The sequence below is a fragment of the Schistocerca gregaria genome, chromosome 11 (genome assembly GCF_023897955.1).
Source record: "Schistocerca gregaria isolate iqSchGreg1 chromosome 11, iqSchGreg1.2, whole genome shotgun sequence".
In the NCBI taxonomy this organism is placed as follows: Eukaryota; Metazoa; Arthropoda; class Insecta; order Orthoptera; family Acrididae; genus Schistocerca; species Schistocerca gregaria.
Genome location: NC_064930.1, coordinates 33,058,670 through 33,069,832, shown reverse-complemented (window position 1 = coordinate 33,069,832; position 11,163 = coordinate 33,058,670). Strand labels below are relative to the sequence as shown.

The following is an 11,163-nucleotide window of genomic DNA, read 5'->3' as shown; positions in this document are numbered from 1 at the left end:
TCTGGAGACATTCCGTAATTTGTGGACCTTCAGAGTGTTGATGAAACACAGAAGTTGCACCGGGATTGAAGACAACAGGCACCAAGTTGAATCTTCTCCATGGGATTAATGTCTCAAACTGTCTACGCTTTGAAACTTCCTGGCAGATTAAAACTGTGTGCCCGACCGAGACTCGAACTCGGGACCTTTGCCTTTCGCGGGCAAGTGCTCTACCAACTGAGCTACCGAAGCACGACTCACGGCCGGTACTCACAGCTTTACTTCTGCCAGTATCCGTCTCCTACCTTCCAAACTTTACAGAAGCTCTTCTGCGAATCTTGCAGAACTAGCACTCCTGAAAGAAAGGATACTGCGGAGACATGGCTTAGCCACAGCCTGGGGGATGTTTCCAGAATGAGATTTTCACTCTGCAGCGGAGTGTGCGCTGATATGAAACTTCCTGGCAGATTAAAACTGTGTGCCCGACCGAGACTCGAACTCGGGACCTTTGCCTTTCGCGGGCAAGTGCTCTACCAACTGAGCTACCGAAGCACGACTCACGGCCGGTACTCACAGCTTTACTTCTGCCAGTATCCGTCTCCTACCTTCCAAACTTTACAGAAGCTCTTCTGCGAACCTTGCAGAACTAGCACTCCTGAAAGAAAGGATACTGCGGAGACATGGCTTAGCCACAGCCTGGGGGATGTTTCCAGAATGAGATTTTCACTCTGCAGCGGAGTGTGCGCTGATATGAAACTTCCTGGCAGATTAAAACTGTGTGCCCGACCGAGACTCGAACTCGGGACCTTTGCCTTTCGCGGGCAAGTGCTCTACCAACTGAGCTACCGAAGCACGACTCACGGCCGGTACTCACAGCTTTACTTCTGCCAGTATCCGTCTCCTTCCTTCCAAACTTTACAGAAGCTCTTCTGCGAACCTTGCAGAACTAGCACTCCTGAAAGAAAGGATACTGCGGAGACATGGCTTAGCCACACCCTGGGGGATGTTTCCAGAATGAGATTTTCACTCTGCAGCGGAGTGTGCGCTGATATGAAACTTCCTGGCAGATTAAAACTGTGTGCCCGACCGAGACTCGAACTCGGGACCTTTGCCTTTCGCGGGCAAGTGCTCTACCAACTGAGCTACCGAAGCACGACTCACGGCCGGTACTCACAGCTTTACTTCTGCCAGTATCCGTCTCCTACCTTCCAAACTTTACAGAAGCTCTTCTGCGAACCTTGCAGAACTAGCACTCCTCAAAGAAAGGATACTGCGGAGACATGGCTTAGCCACAGCCTGGGGGATGTTTCCAGAATGAGATTTTCACTCTGCAGCGGAGTGTGCGCTGATATGAAACTTCCTGGCAGATTAAAACTGTGTGCCCGACCGAGACTCGAACTCGGGACCTTTGCCTTTCGCGGGCAAGTGCTCTACCAACTGAGCTACCGAAGCACGACTCACGGCCGGTACTCACAGCTTTACTTCTGCCAGTATCCGTCTCCTACCTTCCAAACTTTACAGAAGCTCTTCTGCGAACCTTGCAGAACTAGCACTCCTCAAAGAAAGGATACTGCGGAGACATGGCTTAGCCACAGCCTGGGGGATGTTTCCAGAATGAGATTTTCACTCTGCAGCGGAGTGTGCGCTGATATGAAACTTCCTGGCAGATTAAAACTGTGTGCCCGACCGAGACTCGAACTCGGGACCTTTGCCTTTCGCGGGCAAGTGCTCTACCAACTGAGCTACCGAAGCACGACTCACGGCCGGTACTCACAGCTTTACTACTGCCAGTATCCGTCTCCTACCTTCCAAACTTTACAGAAGCTCTTCTGCGAACCTTGCAGAACTAGCACTCCTGAAAGAAAGGATACTGCGGAGACATGGCTTAGCCACAGCCTGGGGGATGTTTCCAGAATGAGATTTTCACTCTGCAGCGGAGTGTGCGCTGATATGAAACTTCCTGGCAGATTAAAACTGTGTGCCCGACCGAGACTCGAACTCGGGACCTTTGCCTTTCGCGGGCAAGTGCTCTACCAACTGAGCTACCGAAGCACGACTCACGGCCGGTACTCACAGCTTTACTTCTGCCAGTATCCGTCTCCTACCTTCCAAACTTTACAGAAGCTCTTCTGCGAACCTTGCAGAACTAGCACTCCTGAAAGAAAGGATACTGCGGAGACATGGCTTAGCCACAGCCTGGGGGATGTTTCCAGAATGAGATTTTCACTCTGCAGCGGAGTGTGCGCTGATATGAAACTTCCTGGCAGATTAAAACTGTGTGCCCGACCGAGACTCGAACTCGGGACCTTTGCCTTTCGCAGGCAAGTGCTCTACCAACTGAGCTACCGAAGCACGACTCACGGCCGGTACTCACAGCTTTACTTCTGCCAGTATCCGTCTCCTACCTTCCAAACTTTACAGAAGCTCTTCTGCGAACCTTGCAGAACTAGCACTCCTGAAAGAAAGGATACTGCGGAGACATGGCTTAGCCACAGCCTGGGGGATGTTTCCAGAATGAGATTTTCACTCTGCAGCGGAGTGTGCGCTGATATGAAACTTCCTGGCAGATTAAAACTGTGTGCCCGACCGAGACTCGAACTCGGGACCTTTGCCTTTCGCGGGCAAGTGCTCTACCAACTGAGCTACCGAAGCACGACTCACGGCCGGTACTCACAGCTTTACTTCTGCCAGTATCCGTCTCCTACCTTCCAAACTTTACAGAAGCTCTTCTGCGAACCTTGCAGAACTAGCACTCCTGAAAGAAAGGATACTGCGGAGACATGGCTTAGCCACAGCCTGGGGGATGTTTCCAGAATGAGATTTTCACTCTGCAGCGGAGTGTGCGCTGATATGAAACTTCCTGGCAGATTAAAACTGTGTGCCCGACCGAGACTCGAACTCGGGACCTTTGCCTTTCGCGGGCAAGCGCTCTACCAACTGAGCTACCGAAGCACGACTCACGGCCGGTACTCACAGCTTTACTTCTGCCAGTATCCGTCTCCTACCTTCCAAACTTTACAGAAGCTCTTCTGCGAACCTTGCAGAACTAGCACTCCTGAAAGAAAGGATACTGCGGAGACATGGCTTAGCCACAGCCTGGGGGATGTTTCCAGAATGAGATTTTCACTCTGCAGCGGAGTGTGCGCTGATATGAAACTTCCTGGCAGATTAAAACTGTGTGCCCGACCGAGACTCGAACTCGGGACCTTTGCCTTTCGCGGGCAAGTGCTCTACCAACTGAGCTACCGAAGCACGACTCACGGCCGGTACTCACAGCTTTACTTCTGCCAGTATCCGTCTCCTACCTTCCAAACTTTACAGAAGCTCTTCTGCGAACCTTGCAGAACTAGCACTCCTCAAAGAAAGGATACTGCGGAGACATGGCTTAGCCACAGCCTGGGGGATGTTTCCAGAATGAGATTTTCACTCTGCAGCGGAGTGTGCGCTGATATGAAACTTCCTGGCAGATTAAAACTGTGTGCCCGACCGAGACTCGAACTCGGGACCTTTGCCTTTCGCGGGCAAGTGCTCTACCAACTGAGCTACCGAAGCACGACTCACGGCCGGTACTCACAGCTTTACTTCTGCCAGTATCCGTCTCCTACCTTCCAAACTTTACAGAAGCTCTTCTGCGAACCTTGCAGAACTAGCACTCCTCAAAGAAAGGATACTGCGGAGACATGGCTTAGCCACAGCCTGGGGGATGTTTCCAGAATGAGATTTTCACTCTGCAGCGGAGTGTGCGCTGATATGAAACTTCCTGGCAGGTTAAAACTGTGTGCCCGACCGAGACTCGAACTCGGGACCTTTGCCTTTCGCGGGCAAGTGCTCTACCAACTGAGCTACCGAAGCACGACTCACTGCCGGTACTCACAGCTTTACTTCTGCCAGTATCCGTCTCCTACCTTCCAAACTTTACAGAAGCTCTTCTGCGAACCTTGCAGAACTAGCACTCCTGAAAGAAAGGATACTGCGGAGACATGGCTTAGCCACAGCCTGGGGGATGTTTCCAGAATGAGATTTTCACTCTGCAGCGGAGTGTGCGCTGATATGAAACTTCCTGGCAGATTAAAACTGTGTGCCCGACCGAGACTCGAACTCGGGACCTTTGCCTTTCGCGGGCAAGTGCTCTACCAACTGAGCTACCGAAGCACGACTCACGGCCGGTACTCACAGCTTTACTTCTGCCAGTATCCGTCTCCTTCCTTCCAAACTTTACAGAAGCTCTTCTGCGAACCTTGCAGAACTAGCACTCCTGAAAGAAAGGATACTGCGGAGACATGGCTTAGCCACAGCCTGGGGGATGTTTCCAGAATGAGATTTTCACTCTGCAGCGGAGTGTGCGCTGATATGAAACTTCCTGGCAGATTAAAACTGTGTGCCCGACCGAGACTCGAACTCGGGACCTTTGCCTTTCGCGGGCAAGTGCTCTACCAACTGAGCTACCGAAGCACGACTCACGGCCGGTACTCACAGCTTTACTTCTGCCAGTATCCGTCTCCTACCTTCCAAACTTTACAGAAGCTCTTCTGCGAACCTTGCAGAACTAGCACTCCTCAAAGAAAGGATACTGCGGAGACATGGCTTAGCCACAGCCTGGGGGATGTTTCCAGAATGAGATTTTCACTCTGCAGCGGAGTGTGCGCTGATATGAAACTTCCTGGCAGGTTAAAACTGTGTGCCCGACCGAGACTCGAACTCGGGACCTTTGCCTTTCGCGGGCAAGTGCTCTACCAACTGAGCTACCGAAGCACGACTCACGGCCGGTACTCACAGCTTTACTTCTGCCAGTATCCGTCTCCTACCTTCCAAACTTTACAGAAGCTCTTCTGCGAACCTTGCAGAACTAGCACTCCTGAAAGAAAGGATACTGCGGAGACATGGCTTAGCCACAGCCTGGGGGATGTTTCCAGAATGAGATTTTCACTCTGCAGCGGAGTGTGCGCTGATATGAAACTTCCTGGCAGATTAAAACTGTGTGCCCGACCGAGACTCGAACTCGGGACCTTTGCCTTTCGCGGGCAAGTGCTCTACCAACTGAGCTACCGAAGCACAACTCACGGCCGGTACTCACAGCTTTACTTCTGCCAGTATCCGTCTCCTACCTTCCAAACTTTACAGAAGCTCTTCTGCGAACCTTGCAGAACTAGCACTCCTGAAAGAAAGGATACTGCGGAGACATGGCTTAGCCACAGCCTGGGGGATGTTTCCAGAATGAGATTTTCACTCTGCAGCGGAGTGTGCGCTGATATGAAACTTCCTGGCAGATTAAAACTGTGTGCCCGACCGAGACTCGAACTCGGTACCTTTGCCTTTCGCGGGCAAGTGCTCTACCAACTGAGCTACCGAAGCACGACTCACGGCCGGTACTCACAGCTTTACTTCTGCCAGTATCCGTCTCCTACCTTCCAAACTTTACAGAAGCTCTTCTGCGAACCTTGCAGAACTAGCACTCCTGAAAGAAAGGATACTGCGGAGACATGGCTTAGCCACAGCCTGGGGGATGTTTCCAGAATGAGATTTTCACTCTGCAGCGGAGTGTGCGCTGATATGAAACTTCCTGGCAGATTAAAACTGTGTGCCCGACCGAGACTCGAACTCGGGACCTTTGCCTTTCGCGGGCAAGTGCTCTACCAACTGAGCTACCGAAGCACGACTCACGGCCGGTACTCACAGCTTTACTTCTGCCAGTATCCGTCTCCTACCTTCCAAACTTTACAGAAGCTCTTCTGCGAACCTTGCAGAACTAGCACTCCTGAAAGAAAGGATACTGCGGAGACATGGCTTAGCCACAGCCTGGGGGATGTTTCCAGAATGAGATTTTCACTCTGCAGCGGAGTGTGCGCTGATATGAAACTTCCTGGCAGGTTAAAACTGTGTGCCCGACCGAGACTCGAACTCGGGACCTTTGCCTTTCGCGGGCAAGTGCTCTACCAACTGAGCTACCGAAGCACGACTCACGGCCGGTACTCACAGCTTTACTTCTGCCAGTATCCGTCTCCTTCCTTCCAAACTTTACAGAAGCTCTTCTGCGAACCTTGCAGAACTAGCACTCCTGAAAGAAAGGATACTGCGGAGACATGGCTTAGCCACAGCCTGGGGGATGTTTCCAGAATGAGATTTTCACTCTGCAGCGGAGTGTGCGCTGATATGAAACTTCCTGGCAGATTAAAACTGTGTGCCCGACCGAGACTCGAACTCGGGACCTTTGCCTTTCGCGGGCAAGTGCTCTACCAACTGAGCTACCGAAGCACGACTCACGGCCGGTACTCACAGCTTTACTTCTGCCAGTATCCGTCTCCTACCTTCCAAACTTTACAGAAGCTCTGCAAGGTTCGCAGAAGAGCTTCTGTAAAGTTTGGAAGGTAGGAGACGGATACTGGCAGAAGTAAAGCTGTGAGTACCGGCCGTGAGTCGTGCTTCGGTAGCTCAGTTGGTAGAGCACTTGCCCGCGAAAGGCAAAGGTCCCGAGTTCGAGTCTCGGTCGGGCACACAGTTTTAATCTGCCAGGAAGTTTCATATCAGCGCACACTCCGCTGCAGAGTGAAAATCTCATTCTGGAAACATCCCCCAGGCTGTGGCTAAGCCATGTCTCCGCAGTATCCTTTCTTTCAGGAGTGCTAGTTCTGCAAGGTTCGCAGAATAGCTTCTGTAAAGTTCGGAAGGTAGGAGACGGATACTGGCAGAAGTAAAGCTGTGAGTACCGGCCGTGAGTCGTGCTTCGGTAGCTCAGTTGGTAGAGCACTTGCCCGTGAAAGGCAAAGGTCCCGAGTTCGAGTCTCGGTCGGGCACACAGTTTTAATCTGCCAGGAAGTTTCATATCAGCGCACACTCCGCTGCAGAGTGAAAATCTCATTCTGGAAACATCCCCCAGGCTGTGGCTAAGCCATGTCTCCGCAGTATCCTTTCTTTCAGGAGTGCTAGTTCTGCAAGGTTCGCAGAAGAGCTTCTGTAAAGTTTGGAAGGTAGGAGACGGATACTGGCAGAAGTAAAGCTGTGAGTACCGGCCGTGAGTCGTGCTTCGGTAGCTCAGTTGGTAGAGCACTTGCCCACGAAAGGCAAAGGTCCCGAGTTCGAGTCTCGGTCGGGCACACAGTTTTAATCTGCCAGGAAGTTTCATATCAGCGCACACTCCGCTGCAGAGTGAAAATCTCATTCTGGAAACATCCCCCAGGCTGTGGCTAAGCCATGTCTCCGCAGTATCCTTTCTTTCAGGAGTGCTAGTTCTGCAAGGTTCGCAGAAGAGCTTCTGTAAAGTTTGGAAGGTAGGAGACGGATACTGGCAGAAGTAAAGCTGTGAGTACCGGCCGTGAGTCGTGCTTCGGTAGCTCAGTTGGTAGAGCACTTGCCCGCGAAAGGCAAAGGTCCCGAGTTCGAGTCTCGGTCGGGCACACAGTTTTAATCTGCCAGGAAGTTTCATATCAGCGCACACTCCGCTGCAGAGTGAAAATCTCATTCTGGAAACATCCCCCAGGCTGTGGCTAAGCCATGTCTCCGCAGTATCCTTTCTTTCAGGAGTGCTAGTTCTGCAAGGTTCGCAGAAGAGCTTCTGTAAAGTTTGGAAGGTAGGAGACGGATACTGGCAGAAGTAAAGCTGTGAGTACCGGCCGTGAGTCGTGCTTCGGTAGCTCATTGGTAGAGCACTTGCCCGCGAAAGGCAAAGGTCCCGAGTTCGAGTCTCGGTCGGGCACACAGTTTTAATCTGCCAGGAAGTTTCATATCAGCGCACACTCCGCTGCAGAGTGAAAATCTCATTCTGGAAACATCCCCCAGGCTGTGGCTAAGCCATGTCTCCGCAGTATCCTTTCTTTCAGGAGTGCTAGTTCTGCAAGGTTCGCAGAAGAGCTTCTGTAAAGTTTGGAAGGTAGGAGACGGATACTGGCAGAAGTAAAGCTGTGAGTACCGGCCGTGAGTCGTGCTTCGGTAGCTCAGTTGGTAGAGCACTTGCCCGCGAAAGGCAAAGGTCCCGAGTTCGAGTCTCGGTCGGGCACACAGTTTTAATCTGCCAGGAAGTTTCATATCAGCGCACACTCCGCTGCAGAGTGAAAATCTCATTCTGGAAACATCCCCCAGGCTGTGGCTAAGCCATGTCTCCGCAGTATCCTTTCTTTCAGGAGTGCTAGTTCTGCAAGGTTCGCAGAAGAGCTTCTGTAAAGTTTGGAAGGTAGGAGACGGATACTGGCAGAAGTAAAGCTGTGAGTACCGGCCGTGAGTCGTGCTTCGGTAGCTCAGTTGGTAGAGCACTTGCCCGCGAAAGGCAAAGGTCCCGAGTTCGAGTCTCGGTCGGGCACACAGTTTTAATCTGCCAGGAAGTTTCATATCAGCGCACACTCCGCTGCAGAGTGAAAATCTCATTCTGGAAACATCCCCCAGGCTGTGGCTAAGCCATGTCTCCGCAGTATCCTTTCTTTGAGGAGTGCTAGTTCTGCAAGGTTCGCAGAAGAGCTTCTGTAAAGTTTGGAAGGTAGGAGACGGATACTGGCAGAAGTAAAGCTGTGAGTACCGGCCGTGAGTCGTGCTTCGGTAGCTCAGTTGGTAGAGCACTTGCCCGCGAAAGGCAAAGGTCCCGAGTTCGAGTCTCGGTCGGGCACACAGTTTTAATCTGCCAGGAAGTTTCATATCAGCGCACACTCCGCTGCAGAGTGAAAATCTCATTCTGGAAACATCCCCCAGGCTGTGGCTAAGCCATGTCTCCGCAGTATCCTTTCTTTCAGGAGTGCTAGTTCTGCAAGGTTCGCAGAAGAGCTTCTGTAAAGTTTGGAAGGTAGGAGACGGATACTGGCAGAAGTAAAGCTGTGAGTACCGGCCGTGAGTCGTGCTTCGGTAGCTCAGTTGGTAGAGCACTTGCCCGCGAAAGGCAAAGGTCCCGAGTTCGAGTCTCGGTCGGGCACACAGTTTTAACCTGCCAGGAAGTTTCATATCAGCGCACACTCCGCTGCAGAGTGAAAATCTCATTCTGGAAACATCCCCCAGGCTGTGGCTAAGCCATGTCTCCGCAGTATCCTTTCTTTCAGGAGTGCTAGTTCTGCAAGGTTCGCAGAAGAGCTTCTGTAAAGTTTGGAAGGTAGGAGACGGATACTGGCAGAAGTAAAGCTGTGAGTACCGGCCGTGAGTCGTGCTTCGGTAGCTCAGTTGGTAGAGCACTTGCCCGCGAAAGGCAAAGGTCCCGAGTTCGAGTCTCGGTCGGGCACACAGTTTTAACCTGCCAGGAAGTTTCATATCAGCGCACACTCCGCTGCAGAGTGAAAATCTCATTCTGGAAACATCCCCCAGGCTGTGGCTAAGCCATGTCTCCGCAGTATCCTTTCTTTCAGGAGTGCTAGTTCTGCAAGGTTCGCAGAAGAGCTTCTGTAAAGTTTGGAAGGTAGGAGACGGATACTGGCAGAAGTAAAGCTGTGAGTACCGGCCGTGAGTCGTGCTTCGGTAGCTCAGTTGGTAGAGCACTTGCCCGCGAAAGGCAAAGGTCCCGAGTTCGAGTCTCGGTCGGGCACACAGTTTTAATCTGCCAGGAAGTTTCATATCAGCGCACACTCCGCTGCAGATTGAAAATCTCATTCTGGAAACATCCCCCAGGCTGTGGCTAAGCCATGTCTCCGCAGTATCCTTTCTTTCAGGAGTGCTAGTTCTGCAAGGTTCGCAGAAGAGCTTCTGTAAAGTTTGGAAGGTTGGAGACGGATACTGGCAGAAGTAAAGCTGTGAGTACCGGCCGTGAGTCGTGCTTCGGTAGCTCAGTTGGTAGAGCACTTGCCCGCGAAAGGCAAAGGTCCCGAGTTCGAGTCTCGGTCGGGCACACAGTTTTAATCTGCCAGGAAGTTTCATATCAGCGCACACTCCGCTGCAGAGTGAAAATCTCATTCTGGAAACATCCCCCAGGCTGTGGCTAAGCCATGTCTCCGCAGTATCCTTTCTTTCAGGAGTGCTAGTTCTGCAAGGTTCGCAGAAGAGCTTCTGTAAAGTTTGGAAGGTAGGAGACGGATACTGGCAGAAGTAAAGCTGTGAGTACCGGCCGTGAGTCGTGCTTCGGTAGCTCAGTTGGTAGAGCACTTGCCCGCGAAAGGCAAAGGTCCCGAGTTCGAGTCTCGGTCGGGCACACAGTTTTAATCTGCCAGGAAGTTTCATATCAGCGCACACTCCGCTGCAGAGTGAAAATCTCATTCTGTCTACGCTTTGATCGATTCCTGGGAGACCAGTAGTATTTTATGAAGCTCATGTGGAGGCTTCCTGTAATCTGTGGACCTTCAGGGTGTTGATGAAACACAGAAATTGCATCGGGATTAATACAATAGGTACCATGCGTACTTTTCTCCATGGGAGTAACTTGTCAAACTGTGTACGATTTGATAGATTCCTACGAGGCCAGTAGTAGTTTCCGAAGCACATCTGGAGGCATTCTGTATTCTGTGGACCTTCAGAGAGTTGATGAAACCCAGAAATTGCGTTGGGATTGAATATGACAGGCACCATCTTGACTTTTCTCCATGGGAGTAATGTCTCAAACTGTCTACGCTTTGATCGATTCCTGGGAGACCAGTAGTAGTTTATGAAGCTCATGGGGAGGCTTCCTGTAATCTGTGGACCTTCAGGGTGTTGATGAAACACAGAAATTGCATCGGGATTAATACAATAGGTACCATGAGTACTTTTCTCCATGGGAGTAACTTCTCAAACTGAGTACGATTTCATAGATACCTACGCGACCAGTAGTAGTTTCCGAAGCACATCTGGATCCTTCCTGTAATCTGTGGACCTTCAGAGTGTTGATGAAACGCTAAAATTGCATCGGGATTGGATACAACAGGCACCAGGCGGACTTTTCTCCATGGGAGTAATGACTCAAACTGTCTACGCTTTGATCGATTCCTGGGAGCCCAGTAGTCGATTCATAAGCACATCTGGAGGCTTCCTGCAACCTGTGGTCGTTCAGAGTGTTGATGAAACGCAGAAACTGCATCGTGATTGAATACAACAGGCACGATGCCGACTTTTCTCCATGGGAGTAATGTCTCAAACTATCTACGATTTGATCGATTCCTTGCAGACAAGTAGTAGTTTCCGAAGCACAGCTGGAGACATTCCGTACTTTGTGGACTTTCAGAGTGTTGATGAGACACAGACGTTGCACCGGGATTGAAGACAACAGGCACTATGTTGACTCTTCTCCATGGGAGTAATGTCTCAAAGTGT

The 11,163-nt window shown here is 51.2% G+C and overlaps 2 non-coding genes across 2 annotated transcripts; one reads left to right on the top strand and one right to left on the bottom strand.

The window, feature by feature from the left end:
• Positions 1 to 2,857: 2,857 nt before the first annotated feature.
• Positions 2,858 to 2,932, bottom strand: Trnas-cga (transfer RNA serine (anticodon CGA)). The gene has a single exon. It is a non-coding gene; the product is annotated as a tRNA-Ser (tRNA).
• Positions 2,933 to 6,696: 3,764 nt separating this feature from the next.
• Trnas-uga (transfer RNA serine (anticodon UGA)) lies at positions 6,697 to 6,771 on the top strand. Its single transcript has one exon. It is a non-coding gene; the product is annotated as a tRNA-Ser (tRNA).
• The last annotated feature ends 4,392 nt before the right edge of the window (positions 6,772 to 11,163 follow it).